At 41.4% G+C, this 14,943-nt stretch overlaps 1 protein-coding gene, 1 long non-coding RNA gene and 1 pseudogene across 2 annotated transcripts in view; 2 read left to right on the top strand and 1 right to left on the bottom strand.

Annotated features, from left to right (window-relative positions):
- LOC122231021 overlaps positions 1–10,318 on the top strand; it is a 73,499-nt gene extending 63,181 nt beyond the window's left edge. The window contains exons 2-6 of the long non-coding RNA XR_006208130.1: positions 5,035–5,131; positions 6,990–7,020; positions 7,967–8,073; positions 8,249–8,316; positions 9,406–10,318. This is a non-coding gene — a long non-coding RNA (uncharacterized LOC122231021). The remainder of the gene's footprint in view (positions 1–5,034; positions 5,132–6,989; positions 7,021–7,966; positions 8,074–8,248; positions 8,317–9,405) is intronic.
- The window catches only part of ELMOD1 (ELMO domain containing 1), a 91,127-nt gene that overhangs the window by 40,950 nt on the left and 35,234 nt on the right, over positions 1–14,943 (bottom strand). The window lies entirely within an intron of this gene.
- LOC122231281 lies at positions 12,596–14,232 on the top strand (annotated as a pseudogene).

Raw genomic sequence — 14,943 nt, 5'->3', positions numbered from 1 at the left:
CCCATGATTGCACACTGATATAAACAAATGACTGAATAACTAAGTTGGGGAGAATATGTAAATCTCTTGCACCAACGAATTCCAAATAATTTGTGTAGATACTCTGCCCTCAAGGAGGTGGAGCCTGTCAACCCCTTAAATGTAGGCAGGCCACAGTGACTCCTTGAGTACAAAATGGAAAGTTGGGGGGTAAGGGTGGGAGGGAATCAGTAACTTTGCACTAGAGAAACCTGACAAACACTACCTCAGCTAGGTGAGCAAGGTTAACATCATGGTGACAAGTCATGTTGACAGTATGTACCCTGAATATGATGCAACGAAAATGGCACTTTACCTCTGTGGTCTTCCTCCTCCAAACTTATAACCTGGTCTAATCATGCTAGAAACATCAAGTTCTTACTGAGGGATACTCCACAAAATACCCAACAAATACTCATCATAACTCCCAAGATCACCAAACAGAAGGAAAGTCTGAGAGACTGTTATGGCCAAGGGGTATCGAAGGAGGCATGGCTAAGTGTAATGTGGTATCCTGGATGGAATCTTGAAACAGAAAAAGGACATTAGGTTAAAAACTAAAGAAAGTGGGGGCACCTGGCTGGCTCAGACAGAAAAGCGTGTTATTCTTGATCTCAGGGTTGTGAGTTTGATCCCCATGTTGGGTGTAGAGATTACTAAAAAGTGAATAAACTTAGGGGCTCCTAGCTGGCCCAGTCAGTTACGCTCTGACTTTGGTGGAGGTCGTGGTCTCATTGGTTTGTGAGTCAGTGAGTTTGAGCCCTGCGTCGGGCTCTGCACTGGTGGTGTGAGCCTGCTTGGGATTCTCTCCCTCACCCTCTCTCTCTCTCTCTCTCTCTGCCCCTTCCCCACTTGCACTCCCCCTCTTTCAAAATAAATAAATAACCTAAAAAAAAACCCCAAAGGCATTAAGAAGGCTATGTTCTCTTCTGGAAGCTCTAGGAGAGAATCTGTCCCCTTGCCTTAAAAAAAAAAAAAAATGAATAAACTTAAAAAAAAAAACCCAAAAAACTCCGGAAATCTGAATAGCATGGCTTTAGTTAATAATTAGGTATTAATATTAATACTGGTTCATTAGTTGTGACAAATGGATCATACTAATGTAAGATGTTAACAATAGGGAATACTGGGTGCCAGTATAAGGGAACTCTGTACTATCCTTGTAACTTTTCTATAAATCTAATACCATACTAAAACTTAAACAATATTAGTGCCAACTCCGCTCTAGACACAGAGTTAGGTACTAGGGATATAGGTGAACATGTGGGGCATGGGTTCCATCTTCCAGCCCCAATGGCCTTGAGGGAGGCAGAAGAGAATACAATATAGAGAAACAAATAGGTACTTAACCACAATATTACAAGCAGAAATAGGTGCTGTGTTTGTGAGTATGAGAGATATCTACCTTAGATGGAGGGGTCAGGGGTTCTCCAGACAACACATGCAAAGTCCCAGAAGCAAGAGAATACACAATGTGTAGATGGGAATGTTCTATATGACCTGGTTGTGCTCGGTGAGAGGGACAGGTAAAAAGGGATGACAAGATACAGAAAGGCAAGAAAGTCTCAAATCATCGAAGGCTTTGTAAGCAATACTGAAGACATTCAAACCTTATCCCATGAGCAGTGGTATTGAAAACTATTGAAAGTTTTCAAACTGAGATGTGACACAATCAGACTTCTAGTTAAAAAAAAAATAGTATGGAGAATAAATTAGATTGTGGTAGAATTATAGATAGGGGCACCATTTAGAGGGTTGTTAACATTAAAGATAATAATGGTAGGATAAGGCAATGGACAGAGACAGAAATGTGATGATATTTGAGAGATATTTAAGAGGTAAAATCAAGAGGACTTTTGTTAATTTACTGATTAGGGAATATTAGTGAAAGAAAAGGAGTCATCAAACATTATGCCTATCTCTGTGCGTAGAGAGTAGACTCACTAAGCGAAGAATTCTGGAGATGCAGATCTGAGGGTCTGGGTGTATTTAGGGGTCTTTGGGGCATTTTGAACTTGCAGGGTCAAGTGGTAGTGTGGATATATGTGGATCTGAAAGTCAAGAGAGAAATCCTGGTTGGAGACAAAGATTTGGGCTTCCTCAGCATATAGATGGTAATTAAAACCACAACCCAAAAGGAAATAGTAAATAAATACTATATGCAACATCTGTTTCTTATAACAATAGTTCTTTGTCATTAAGGTAATATATTAGGATGGTCATACTACTAAAGAAATAAAGAATGAAATACATTTCAGAAAGATTTTGTGAAAATAAAAATATATCCTTAAATGGTTTAATTTCAGTTATCTAGAAAACTGGTTTATCTAAAAAAATGTCATAAGGATGTGGGATAAGTGAAATATTATAATAATTCAGCTTCTATTCTCTACATAAGTCTTCCTGAATTTATCCATTTAAAAAAAACCCTTTTGAATTTTTATGTGCAAGCATCATGCTGGGTTAATACAATATAGTTTAATGCTACAAGAGAGATTTACCACATAAGGGAAAATTCGCAAATATGGCAGCATGCGCATGCTGGTTAAGAGCACAAGTTTTGGCGACAGAGTTCATCTCTGGGATCTACCACTAACTAAGTGACTTTAGACAATTGTTTAACCTCTCCAGGGTTTAGTTTTCACCCTCTTAAGTGGGGCAAGAAATTAATAGCTACCTTGTATGGTTGTACTAAGGATTGAATGAACCAAAGCATGTAAGGTGCTTAGCACAGTGACAGGTATATAACATGCACTCAATGAGTTGGTACTCATTACTATTAATATTTTACTTATTATTTATCAAATTCTATTCAATGCTAATAAATTAAATATTTATTAAATTATCTTCTAAAATAAAAGGTCATTTTGTCAAGTGAAGAATCACTGAAGGGACTTTTTAAATTTTATTTATTTTTTTATATTAAGTATAATTATCAAATTGGTTTCCATACAACACCCAGTGCTCATCCCAACAGGTGCCCTCCTCAATGCCCATCACCCACTTTTTCCTCTCCTTCACCTCCCATCAACCCTCAGTTTGTTCTCAGTATTTAAGAGTCTCTTATGGTTTGCCTCCCTCCCTCTCTTTAACTTTTTTTTCCCCTTCCCCTCCCCCATGGTCTTCTGTTAAGTTTCTCAGGATCCACATATGAGTGAGAACGTATGGTATCTGTCTTTCTCTGCCTGACTTATTTCACTTAGCATAATACCTTCCAGTTCCATCCATGTTGCTGCAAATGGCCAGATTTCATTCTTCCTCACTGCCAAGTAGTATTCCATTGTATATATAAAACACATCTTCTTTATCCATTCGTCAGTTGATGGACATTTAGGCTCTTTCCATAATTTGGCTACTGTTGAAAGTGCTGCTATAAACATTGGGGTACAAGTGCCCCTATGCATCAGCACTCCTGTATCCCTGGGGTAAATTCCTAGCAGTGCTATTGCTGGGTCATAGGGTAGATCTATTTTTAATTTTTTGAGGAACCTTCACACTGTTTTCCAGAGTGGCTGCACCAATTTGCATTCCCACCAACAGTGCAAGAGGGTTCCCATTTCTCCACATCCTTCCAGCATCTATAGTCTCCTGATTTGTTCATTTTAGCCACTCTGACTGGCGTGAGGTGGTATCTCAGTGTGGTTTTGATTTGTATTTCCCTGATGAGGAGTGACGTTGAGCATCTTTTCATGTGTCTGTTGGCCATCTGGATGTCTTCTTTAGAGAAGTGTCTATTCACGTTGGAGGGACTGTTGAGATAAATCCTGGCAAGTTGTGACCTGAACTGGGCCACCGACAGTGGTGGTAGAGAGAAGTGCACAGAAGTGGGAAATATTCAGAAGGTAGAATCAACTGGACTTACTGGTTGGATGGGAAAAGTGAAGGGATGGAAAAATAACAATTAGTTCCAATTATCTGTCCCCCAAACAGGAAACAAAGACAACGATTAGTTCTAATTATGTGTCCCCCAAAAAGGAAACACCAAAAATGGCTTTGAGTGGAAAGCTTGTGTAAATGCTGTTTAACTCACTGCTTGCTGTGTATTCATTCGATAACCTCGCTAAATGTTTCATATAAAAAAAAAATTACTGGTTACTTTATTTTTTTAAATCCAGCTTTGTTTTAAAGGAGGCACACTTGCCAATGGCCTATTTGCTGTTAACTAGACAATCTGTGCGAATGGTAGGAGCGTGCAACAGATATTTTGGCGTGCAAAGTATGATACTCTGAGCCACTGTGATTTAAGAAAATGTCTTTTGAGTTGCTTTTCCCTGAGTGGTACTGAGTTAACCGATTCCTTTGTAGCCAAAGCAGCATTTTTTTCAAGCGCTGGACAGGGCCAGAGGTCAGGGAGACTTGGAGGCTGCTTCTGATGTGCACAGCGTTCTAACAAAACAGCAGCTCGGAGAGACTTCCAAGTATTTTACACATATGCCTGTTGACCTTCACTCAATTAATGAAGGCGCTGGTTTTGTTTGTATCCGTCTCACTAGTTGAAAAACACTGATATTCACTCTTCTGTTTAATTCAGATTTATTCAGGTATTACTTATGTAAAGTTTGCCCTGTTTTGGTCAGATGTGAGCTCCAATGCCACCTTTTTCCCCGAGTGCAAGGACAGGGTGGGGACTGCTCTGTGTGCCGTCTCTTCCCTGAAACTGCCTCTCGAGAGGGGCGTGTAACCAGGTGGACACCAGAATTACCTGCTGTATTTAAATCTCTCCTCCTGTAATGAGGTGATGTGCTCCGTGTTTCTTTCCCCTCTGGACTACATGCCCCTCTCGGGCCCCAGGGAAGCCCCAAGGCCTGATACAGTGCCTGGCCCACTGGAGGCTCAGTATGGATTTGTTGGGATGAACCCTGCACCCTTCTAGAGAAATGCACTGTTCCATAACAGCACTCATAAACGAAAGATCTCCCCACTGGAAGAAAAAGAAAACCCCTTAGATTTTTTTTTAATCCAAAATAAACACTATGACCATAATCCTGGGTCTCCTAATCTTCCGTTTACGTGCAGTGATTCGTCTCCACGAGTGTGAGGACACTGCCCTGAGCCGCTCCGCAGGGAAGGATCGGATGACTGTGCCCCTACATCAAACACCTCCAGAGATCAGGTGACACTTCAGTGCCGTGTGTGGGCTTAGGTCCCTCTGTACTTCTGTTTTCCAGCTGGGAAGAAAGGGACGGCAGGCGTGGTCTGCAGCTTTGAAAACTCACCGTCTCTTCTGGTATCAAAGAACCTGCTGCGGCCCCTTTGAGCGAAAAACCTCCTAGGGCTCTTTGTAGAGTACCTCGGGGTGACCCTGCCTCTTAGAAACCGACCTCTCTATTGAGTATCACAGGGACTGAATTAGACACTCAACTAGAGGGAACAGGAACACTTTCTTTAAAGTCATAATCCCTACATGAGACAAAAAAAGCGACATATGTAGCCTTCGAATTCTAACTGACTGAGTCCCCTATAACAACCCAAAATGCTTGTGGACTCATATTTATGTGTAAGTAAAAGACAATCCACAAAGTAAACAGTGCTCCACTCTCAATAATTTCCCTAATTTGGGGTCATCCTAGTTTTTTTTTTTTTTAAATGTTGTACGGAACACATTTAAGAAATAAAATTTAATTTAAAAATGTAATGTCAGCGTAAAGTCTTGTGGCTGGCTAACATTTACCAAGTGCTTACCGTGCACCAGGCGGTATTCGAGGAGCTTTGTTTGTATCAGCTTACCTCACAGTCACTCTATGCAGTGAATAATAGTGTCTCCAGTTTACAGTTGGGAAAGTCGAGGCACACAGAGGTGAAGCAGCTTTCCGTGGTCACACAGCTACTACTTACTGGCAGAGCTGGGATTCCCAACCCCGCAGCGTGGCTCCTGAGACGCTATTAATCACTCCCCTGCGCGGCCTCTGGAAACCACGGAGGGAAAATTCTGGACTGACTTAAGATTGAAAGAAATGAACAGCACATTCAATTCCAGCTCAAGTGCAGAGCTGGGGATAATCAAGGCCTGGATGTCCATCTGCACATGAAAACTTAGTGTTCCTCTGGGAGTGAGCTAGGGGACTCTTGAATAACAAGGGTCACTCCTGCACTAGAAACCACCCCGTTTCCTTTCCTGAGGCAAATACACTGCAGATCTGAAAGTTTCCCAATGAGAACCTTTTATGGGAAGTTACACAACAGAGCCCCAAAGGGTGGGTTTTATAGTCTTTCCTGAGACCACATTTCCAAGGACATCTGAATCCTTGGTAGTATAATTCTGAAGTAACTAGCAGTAAAAGTACCCTTCCCCTCAAAGTCAACCTAGTGCTCCCTTGGGGAAAATCCAATGAAATGCAAGCTCGGGCCAGACTGCCATTGCTGTGGTGATTTCACTCTCCCCAAATTATTCTTTGCGTTATTGATCAGTGAGACACGGTCCTCAAATCAGCATTTTCTCTTGGTTTGCTTTTGGTCTACCTCTGTATGTTTTAGTTTCCACCTTGCAGATGAAAATATTTGTTTACTGTTTGTTTGTTTTTTGCTGCACATAAAATCTGTGTAATGGTTGGTAAAATATTCCAAATCTACCTAGGAGGTATATACTAACTTGAACGAGTTTTCTTGATGTCACTGAAAAACAAAATAAGTTCCATTCCCCTTTAGATTTCCCTAACTGCTTCTTGTTGTTTTCTTTTCACACTACAACACAACCAAGGGAAAAAAAAATCAATCAAACGGGTCAATCTCAAAATATGTCATTATAATCAGGAGATGAAGACACATTCCACTACCCTTCCCCCCAACCCAGAGTGGATTTAAAAGACAAAGTTTTTTTTTATCAGTAGTGAAACAAAAAGTCCATTTAGCATTTGAGGGAGGGGGGATATCCCCCACTTTAACCCTGCAGATGATAAGTTCAAGGTCAGCAGTATGGAAATCATTTGCCACTGATTTAATTTCCTCACTTTGCGCTTTTCTTCTCATTTCAGATGAGAGAAGAAAACAATGGCACATTGGATGGTAAGGTCCAGAAATACTAAGTTTTATAGTTTTCTCCCCTAAAAATACGATTGATCAAAGCCACCTGGGGTATCAGAAGAAAGCCTAAGGTTAATTTGGTTCAATTCCGTTTATTCTGTGTCCTTATTATATTATGTCACTTTACATATTTTCTAAAAGTAGTTGAGAAAATTTTCCTGATGACAATAATAAACTCCAAGTAAATGATCTTAACCTATGGGGAAATTTCCATTTCCCTCTTGAATGGTCTCAGAGTGTGCTACTTGTGCTCTGATGAAGTCCAATGAAATCACAGTGGTGACATCCCTCCATCAGTCAAGGAGAGATTTGAGACTCTGGCAGAAAGAGATACGGGCCCCTCTTTTCCACCCTTTCTTCCGCTTTGGCGGAAGACCTATATGTCTAGGTGGGGAAGGTAAGCGGAGGAGAAGGGTTTGAAGCTCAGGTGGTTTTAAGATATAACCACTTCAGAATTGCTCCCAAACAGGCACGTCTCTGTGGGGTCACAGGCAAGAGCAGTGAGGGCTGGGGATAAGGAGTGGCTGCTAAGCCGCCTGCCGTGTGTGGGGCTGGGCTCTGGCTGAGCCCACCCACAAAACACAAGGACGTGGAGGTCAGTCTTCTTAAATCTGGTGGGCCAAGTATCAGACCCAAATGAGGTGAATAAATAGGTCTGAATTAGCAAGTTCAGGTAGTGGCTAAGTTTCCATCATGCTTCCTACTTGTCAAGTCCTAAGAAGCACTGTGTCAGTGCGAGGGAGCCCTAGACAGATGAGGGAGTCAGTCTTCAGAGGATAGAACATAGTCACCATGTGGAATAGGAAGGGAGGTGGGGGAGGGGGCGCGAGGATCGGCAGGGGAGGGAAGAGAAAGGAAAGAAAAATTTCTAAGGCTATTTTTGAGCCTTTGAAACATGTATAACGTGCAGTTTTTGACTTTATTACAGGTATGCAGATGAGAGAGAGCAAGCAATATGAAAATTCACCACCCCGGAAAAGTGACAAATCTTTCAGATTACATTTCACACATGCTGTCCAGCATGCCACGTTAGAGGTATAACGCTCATGCATAACATTCTCCCTGAGGCCATATTCCAGAACCTTCCTCCTCTATTGCTTAGCTTGAAAAGTGCTCTGCTGACACGCATGAAAATGACAACTAGGAAGGTTTTCTTTCCCCTTCTTCAGGAACAAAACACTCACCCAGGGTTTATTTTCGTGATTTATAGCAATGGAGGCCCCTGCCAGCCACAGGATCCACGGCTGCCTGCAAATATATTGATGATCCACTTTAAAGGTACAGTGATTTTCTGGCTTTCCCTGTGGTTGCCAACGTGTCTGCACTGTTTTCATGGAGGGAGCGAAGGGCAGGGAAAGCAGAACTGATAAAACTGGTCTTTCATCTTTAAAAGAATAAGGGCATTTCAAAATCTAGGTGTTAATTCATTTTTCCACAAAAATACTTGTGTGGATTTTGCACATTCTCAATTCTTTGAGTTTTAAAAGTTAAATTAAAAAAAATTTTTTAAAGTTTTATTTATTTATCTTGAAAGAGTGAGTGTGAGTCAGGGAGGGGCAGAGAGAGAGGGAGAGGGAGAGGGAGAGGGAGAGGGAGAGGGAGAGGGAGAGGGAGAGAGAGAGAGAGAGAGAGAGAGAGAAAGAAAGAATGCAAGCAGGGGAGGGGCAGAGAGAGATCCCAAGCAGGCTCCACGCTGTCAGCACAGAGCCCGACACAGGGCTCAAACCCATGAACTTGGGATCATGACCTGAGCTGAAATCAGGAATTGGATGCCCAACATACTGAGCCACCCAGGTGCCCCTAAAAGTCAAATTTCTATAAAACCACAATAAAAGAATGGTAACCTTATGACTACATAAAAATTAAATGGATATGATTTTGCCAATCTAGACTGATACTTTTTATTAAATTTTCTCTTTCATATAATGATAATACAATGAGGACATATGTTAGAAACACTTGACAGGAAAATCCAAGCGAATTAGGGCATTTCCAGGGGCCTGGAGGCAAACAGGTACTGCGCCCCTAAGGCAGTCGCTGACCCCAGTCGCTTATTAGGTTGGGCTGCAGCAACTATTCGTACTGTAAAACAAATTAAAAAAAAAAAAGTAGTTTTAAACTTATTTTAGAGCTATGACTTAATATGCATGACGATAAACGTTTGCTGAGTACATATTTTATTTTTCCCAGTGGTATCTCATCAGTGCCATAAAGGATAAGATGTGCCATTATGTCATGTGTCCTTAAGGAAGGATAAAATGCTGCTAATTTGCTGCAGCCCGATTTCAGTGGCTTAGTGGGGAAAAAAGTCTTAGGATAGATGAAATATAGTCAGACTGAAGTCACCTACTTATTTCCAAATTCCAGGCCATGATGTTTCTGCAGAAGATTCCATTGGTTGGTGACAAAGAGCACGAATGGCCTGCAGCAAATCACACCAGAGGATTCTTATTCCCCAACTCAAACGTTTTTATTCAGCTTAAACCAGGCTAAGTAATTCCAAGATCTGTCAGAGGTTGATTACATAGGAGCAACTCGCATCCTTCTTAACCCACCAGAGATGCTTCCAGCTGGTTACTGCATAGGCTCTGGGCTCTGGTTCCCTTCTCCTATCACAGCCCCTCCACGATACACACAGCACACACCGTTCACACACGTGAGCACACCTCATCTACAGCAAGAGTGAAGGAGTACGGAAATGCTTCATTGAAGGCAGAGCACTGTCTAGTCCAAGCTCCGTTTCCTTGACGTTACCATAGTTGATATGCTTTCATGTGATGCTGCGGCCTGTTTTTGCCTTCCATGATCACCCCTTCTCCCGGTTCCACCCGTTTCACATTCTTCTGCCTTTTAAGTGTAAGTGTTCCCTAGTATTCCATTCTTGACCCCTTCCTTCCTCTTCACCTCTACAAGGTGACCTTGTCTTTTGGGACCTCAGTCAAATCCAACAAATCACTTGTCCAAGGCCAGACAGCCACAGTTGGTAGGAAAAGACCTCGGCTCTAATTGCTAGTCAACAAACGTGTTCACTTATCATGTTCAGTTCTTTCTAGGCACCAGAGACACAAAATAAACAGGATACAGTCTTTGTCCTCCAGGAGTAGGAAATCTAGCAGATTTCACACATGGAGTCTAGGGCCTTTCTGAAGTGAGTGTAGAAGATCTGAGCTGTCTCAGGGGCACCAGGGCAACTCTGTTGGTTGAGCCTTCGACTTTTGATTCCAGCTCAGGTCACGATCTCATAGCTCATGGGATCGAGCCCCACATCAGGATCTGAACTGATAGCATGGAGCCTGCTTGGGATTCTGTGTCTCCCTCTCTCTCTGCCCCTCTTCCCACTCTTTCTCTCTCTCTCTCTGTCAAAATAAATAAACATAAAAAAAAGCAGCTCTGAGCTGTCTCAAATGAAAATACATTTCAGCCACGTCAGACTAAACTGGACTATCCTCTTAGGCAAGGGTTCCTGACCATTATGTCATTGTTATGGATTTTTCATGGATGTGATGCAAAATTCTGATCAATGATACCAAATTCTCTTTTTTAGGGGGGAGTACATATTATTTATAGTAGTATGTGTGAGGTGGAATACTTTGCTAAGAAAGTGGTATGAGTAGGTTAAGAGAGCATTAAGATTTACTGTGGGTTAGAGGCTCAGAGGAGCAACAAACAAGAATGGTCGTTATGGAAGTTCACACAGGCAGCATGAGGTCCTTACTAAGTAGGAGTTGTCTCACTGCAATTATTGCTGCTGTAGTTAACAGTATTTTGCATCTATAATCCCTTTTAACTTAAAGCTTCTGTCATGGACTTCCATTTAAACATGGCAGAAAAAGGGGCACCTGAGTGGCTCAGTCGGCTGTGCGTCCAACTCCTGATTTCAGCTCAGGTCATGATCCCAGAGTTATGGGAATGAGCCCTGCATTGGGCTCAAAGCTGACTGTGGAGCTTGCTTGAGATTCATATTCTCTCTCTCTCTCCCCCTCCCTCCCCCTCTCCCCCACTCACACACACTCTCTCTCTCAAAAAAAATTTAGTAAGTAAACAAATAAACATGCCCCCCACCAAATCCCACTGACATGAGAATAAAGAAATCAAAAAGGTGTAAATCCATAAGGCTAAGGGCAATAGGGGCGTACGTGAGATATCAGCAGATTTCTAGAGGCTGAAAGGATGAACAAATGGTAATTTACTTCGCCTAACTGATTAAGCCTGCAGTGAGGGAACTGATCCAAAGGCAGTACCATTGACAATATGGACTCTTGGTCATATTCAGGAGTTAGTGATGCCCAGTTCCTCTAAAAGTGGTAGTGTAGAATGAAGCCAACACAGGAGGCTTGGTGGGCATTTTTCATAAGGAATAGGTAGAGCTCCTTCCCCATTCTTGGAAAGCAAGTATAACCGCGCTCCATTCTGTCAGAAGAGGTGAGATTTATTCTTGAAGAGGTTGAGCTAGAGAGGCTCTGAACTTCTGGACACAAGAAAATGAGATTGAATGGTCATCCTGAACAGAAGGAGCTAAATAAAAGTCTGCATGATAAATGTGAGATTTATCCAGGCTTCTTCTTCCACTCAACTCCCTGGTCAGAGGCAGCTATAATGCTTCTCCCCAGGCTACTGGGGATTTACCCCTCAGGAAATTACCCAACACACAGGTGGATCTCCCCCAGTGAAGCACCAGCCCCTCACTGGACTGCTGTGACACCATATGGCCAACAAGCCCCATGGAAAGCTTTCAGTCAGCATTTTAGTGCCTCAGTCTTAAATATGAATGGACAGCCAGGGATTTTCAAAGAATTAGGGAACGTTTCTAACTTGATTGAATTATAGAGACTCAAAGAAAAGTGAAAAAAGGGGGAATTTGGAAGAAACAAACAATGCAAAGAGAAGAAAATAACACATCATAATTAATTTTCATAGATATTAGAAAGATATTACACTCATGAAAGAGACACAAGAAACAATAAAAATTCACATTAAGAGAATAAGAAAATGTTCTTAGCATTTTTTTTTTAAACAACAGAGATGGAAGTTGAGGAAATCTCCCAGATTTGAGGAAATCTGCTGAGAAGAAATTGACAAAAAAGATGAAAAATGGGAGAAAAAGATTCAGTATTCAAACAACAGATGTTCCAGAGAGAAATAAAAGTGAAAAAGTATGTGAAAAAATTATTGAAGAAATAATACAAGAAATTCCAAGAACTGAGGAACTGAATCTTCAATCAAAAGGGCCCACAGGATACCCAGCTCCTTAAACAACAAAAGATGCTCACCAAAGCATATCAATATACACTTTTACAACATAAATGTATCCAGTGGGGGGAATAAAAACAAACAGTTCACACACAAAGAGCTAAGAATCAGTGTCCAGTTTGTCAGTGGGAACATGGAAGCAAGAATAAAAATTCTGAGAAAAAAAACTCTTTCCAGTTCAGATTTCTATACCCAGCCAAAATATTAGGGATGAGGAAAGAATGGAGTCAATTTCAGACACACAGGCCTTCCATGTACCTCCCAAGCATGCCTTTTAAGGAGTTTCTAAAGGAAACATTCTACCGAAATGAAGGTAGAGAATGAGAGAGACATTGGACCCAGCAATCAGGTCCTATATTTGAGAAAGGGGAAAAGAATTCTCAGGATGATGGTGAATCATCCTGTCTCCATGAAAGGAGGCTGTCTCCATGAAAGGCTGTCTCCATGAAAAATGAATTGACAGATTACTTGACAGATATTTATGTGATGTTTTAAGGGACAAGTATTACTTTGCTAAAAACAGAAACTTAAATTTAAAGATGACATACACTAGATGGTACTCCTAGCCTCCTGAGGTCCAGTGCCCTTAATCTCTGTGAATCCATACAGAAAGAAAGAAAGATGGGAGGGAGATAGAGAAAAGAGAGAGAAAGAGAGAAAAGGAAGAAAAGAAAAAGAAACTAAGGCTTCAGAGGAACTAAGGAACCAGAGAGCTGCCTGCAATAGGTGGGGGGATTCAAAAAGCCCATCCTCCTTCTAGAACAGTATCCGACTAGGCCATAAGTTGCAGCTTGAGTGCTGGATGTGACACGGATGAAAACGCACTGAAAACATTCAACAGGAAAGTCACAGAGTTTGTGTTAACAAATGCTGGCAGGGTTCAGTGTGGGTGTGCCTGTCATCTAACAGCATGTCCGAGCCACTTGGACAGTGATTCTGGATCCTCCTTTTAGGGACGAAAACAGAAAAGGCGTAGATAGGACTTTTCTGAAGATTGCTTTGGAAATGGCAAGAACAGCAGTTCTAGTTCTCAACTAGAGAACACATTCATATAAAAGCTACAGAATGGAAAAATCGAGATCAACACTATTCAGAGCTGCAGTATAACCTACCAGCATCATATTAATTTCTTAAAAAGAAATCAGTGGACACTAAAGTGGACTTAATTTGTTTTTCTTTTTAAAAACCTCCAAAGATAAAAACAGCCTAAAACCTAATTAATGAACACAAAATCTGTTATTAAGAAAAGATGCCACAAATTATAGCTGTATTTTTCCAGAATGTAATAATGTTATTGTGATTACGTGTTTTTGAAGAGTCATTGTATTTTACAGATACATACACAAATATTTATAAATGGTATGATATGTGTCTAGGATATGCTTCAAAAGAAAATGGGGTGGAAAGACAATAGGTTAGAAATCAAACAGTACTGGTCATGAGTTGATGATTATTGAGTATTAGGATCCATTATACTATTCTGTCTATTTCTGTATATATTTGACATTTTCCAAATAGAAACTTACCAAAAAAAGAAAAAAAAAAAGGCACCATCAACAAAACTGAGAATCACTGTAAGCGTATTAGGCATTTTTCTAGCCAAGCAATGATGATTAACACCTGACTTTGTTCATATCAGAAGTTAGAGGTAAATCTATGACTCTTCAACAGCCTTGGGAGAGTACAACAAAAATAAACAGGAATTTGGCATCTAACCCATTTCCATGACTGACTTAGTTGTTGTAGAGACTTTACACCCTCGACTGTAGAGCCTCTGTATGGTGTTAGGCATTGCCATTTAAAAATATTTACCAAGCTTGTTTGTTAGTGGTTAAAAACAGTGTATACCAATGACATCTTGTATTTGTGAAATATGGTAGATGGGTTTAGGAGAAAAAGTGGCAATTAAAATATGACACATTCTAGCAGTGTTTCCTAAATGTTAAGGTGAAAAAAAATTGCCTCTTGGAATTTTCCCAAGAATCCTTTCTTTCTCTCTTTTTTAAATTGTGTTCATTTGTGTGTGTGTGTGTGTGTGAGAGAGAGAGAGAGAGAGGGAGGGAGAGAGAGAGAGAGAGAGAGAGAGAGAGAGAGAGAGAGTGTGGAGGGACAGAGAGGGAGGGAGACAGAATCCGAAGCAGGTTCCAAGCTCTGAGCTGTCAGCACAGAGCCCAATGCAGGGCTCAAACTCATGAGATCATGACCGATTGAGCCACCCAGGTGCCCACCCCCAAACATCCTTTCTTATCTCAACCCTTTGGCCCCATGCTAAATCCATCTTTAGAATCAGTAAACCCTCAAAATGATACCTGCCTCCATCTTCTCTGACAGTGGTGTCCCTGTCTCCTCCTGCTTGTCCCCATAGCAATGATTTGAAAATACCAGCTTTGTGTGCCTCTCCTCTCCAGTGCCAAGCAAGGTGCCTTATTCCAGAAGTACTCGGAAAATGAACACACATTTCCATTAGTGTTTTTCAGAGTGCATCGCGTTCAGCAGGTCCTAGTGACCGACTGATACGCCAGCATGAGCACGAACTTGCACCCTCTGACAGTCAGGGCTTATTATCACAAGGGACAGAAACTAGCTCTGTCTGTTTAAGCGGAAAAGGAACTTATTCCGACGGTAACCCACCGAATCTCCAGGAGGGGTAGAGAA

The sequence above is a fragment of the Panthera tigris genome, chromosome D1 (assembly GCF_018350195.1).
Source record: "Panthera tigris isolate Pti1 chromosome D1, P.tigris_Pti1_mat1.1, whole genome shotgun sequence".
Classification (NCBI taxonomy): domain Eukaryota; kingdom Metazoa; phylum Chordata; class Mammalia; order Carnivora; family Felidae; genus Panthera; species Panthera tigris.
The sequence above is the reverse complement of the archived record's forward strand: the minus strand, read 5'-3'. Positions and strand labels throughout refer to the sequence as shown.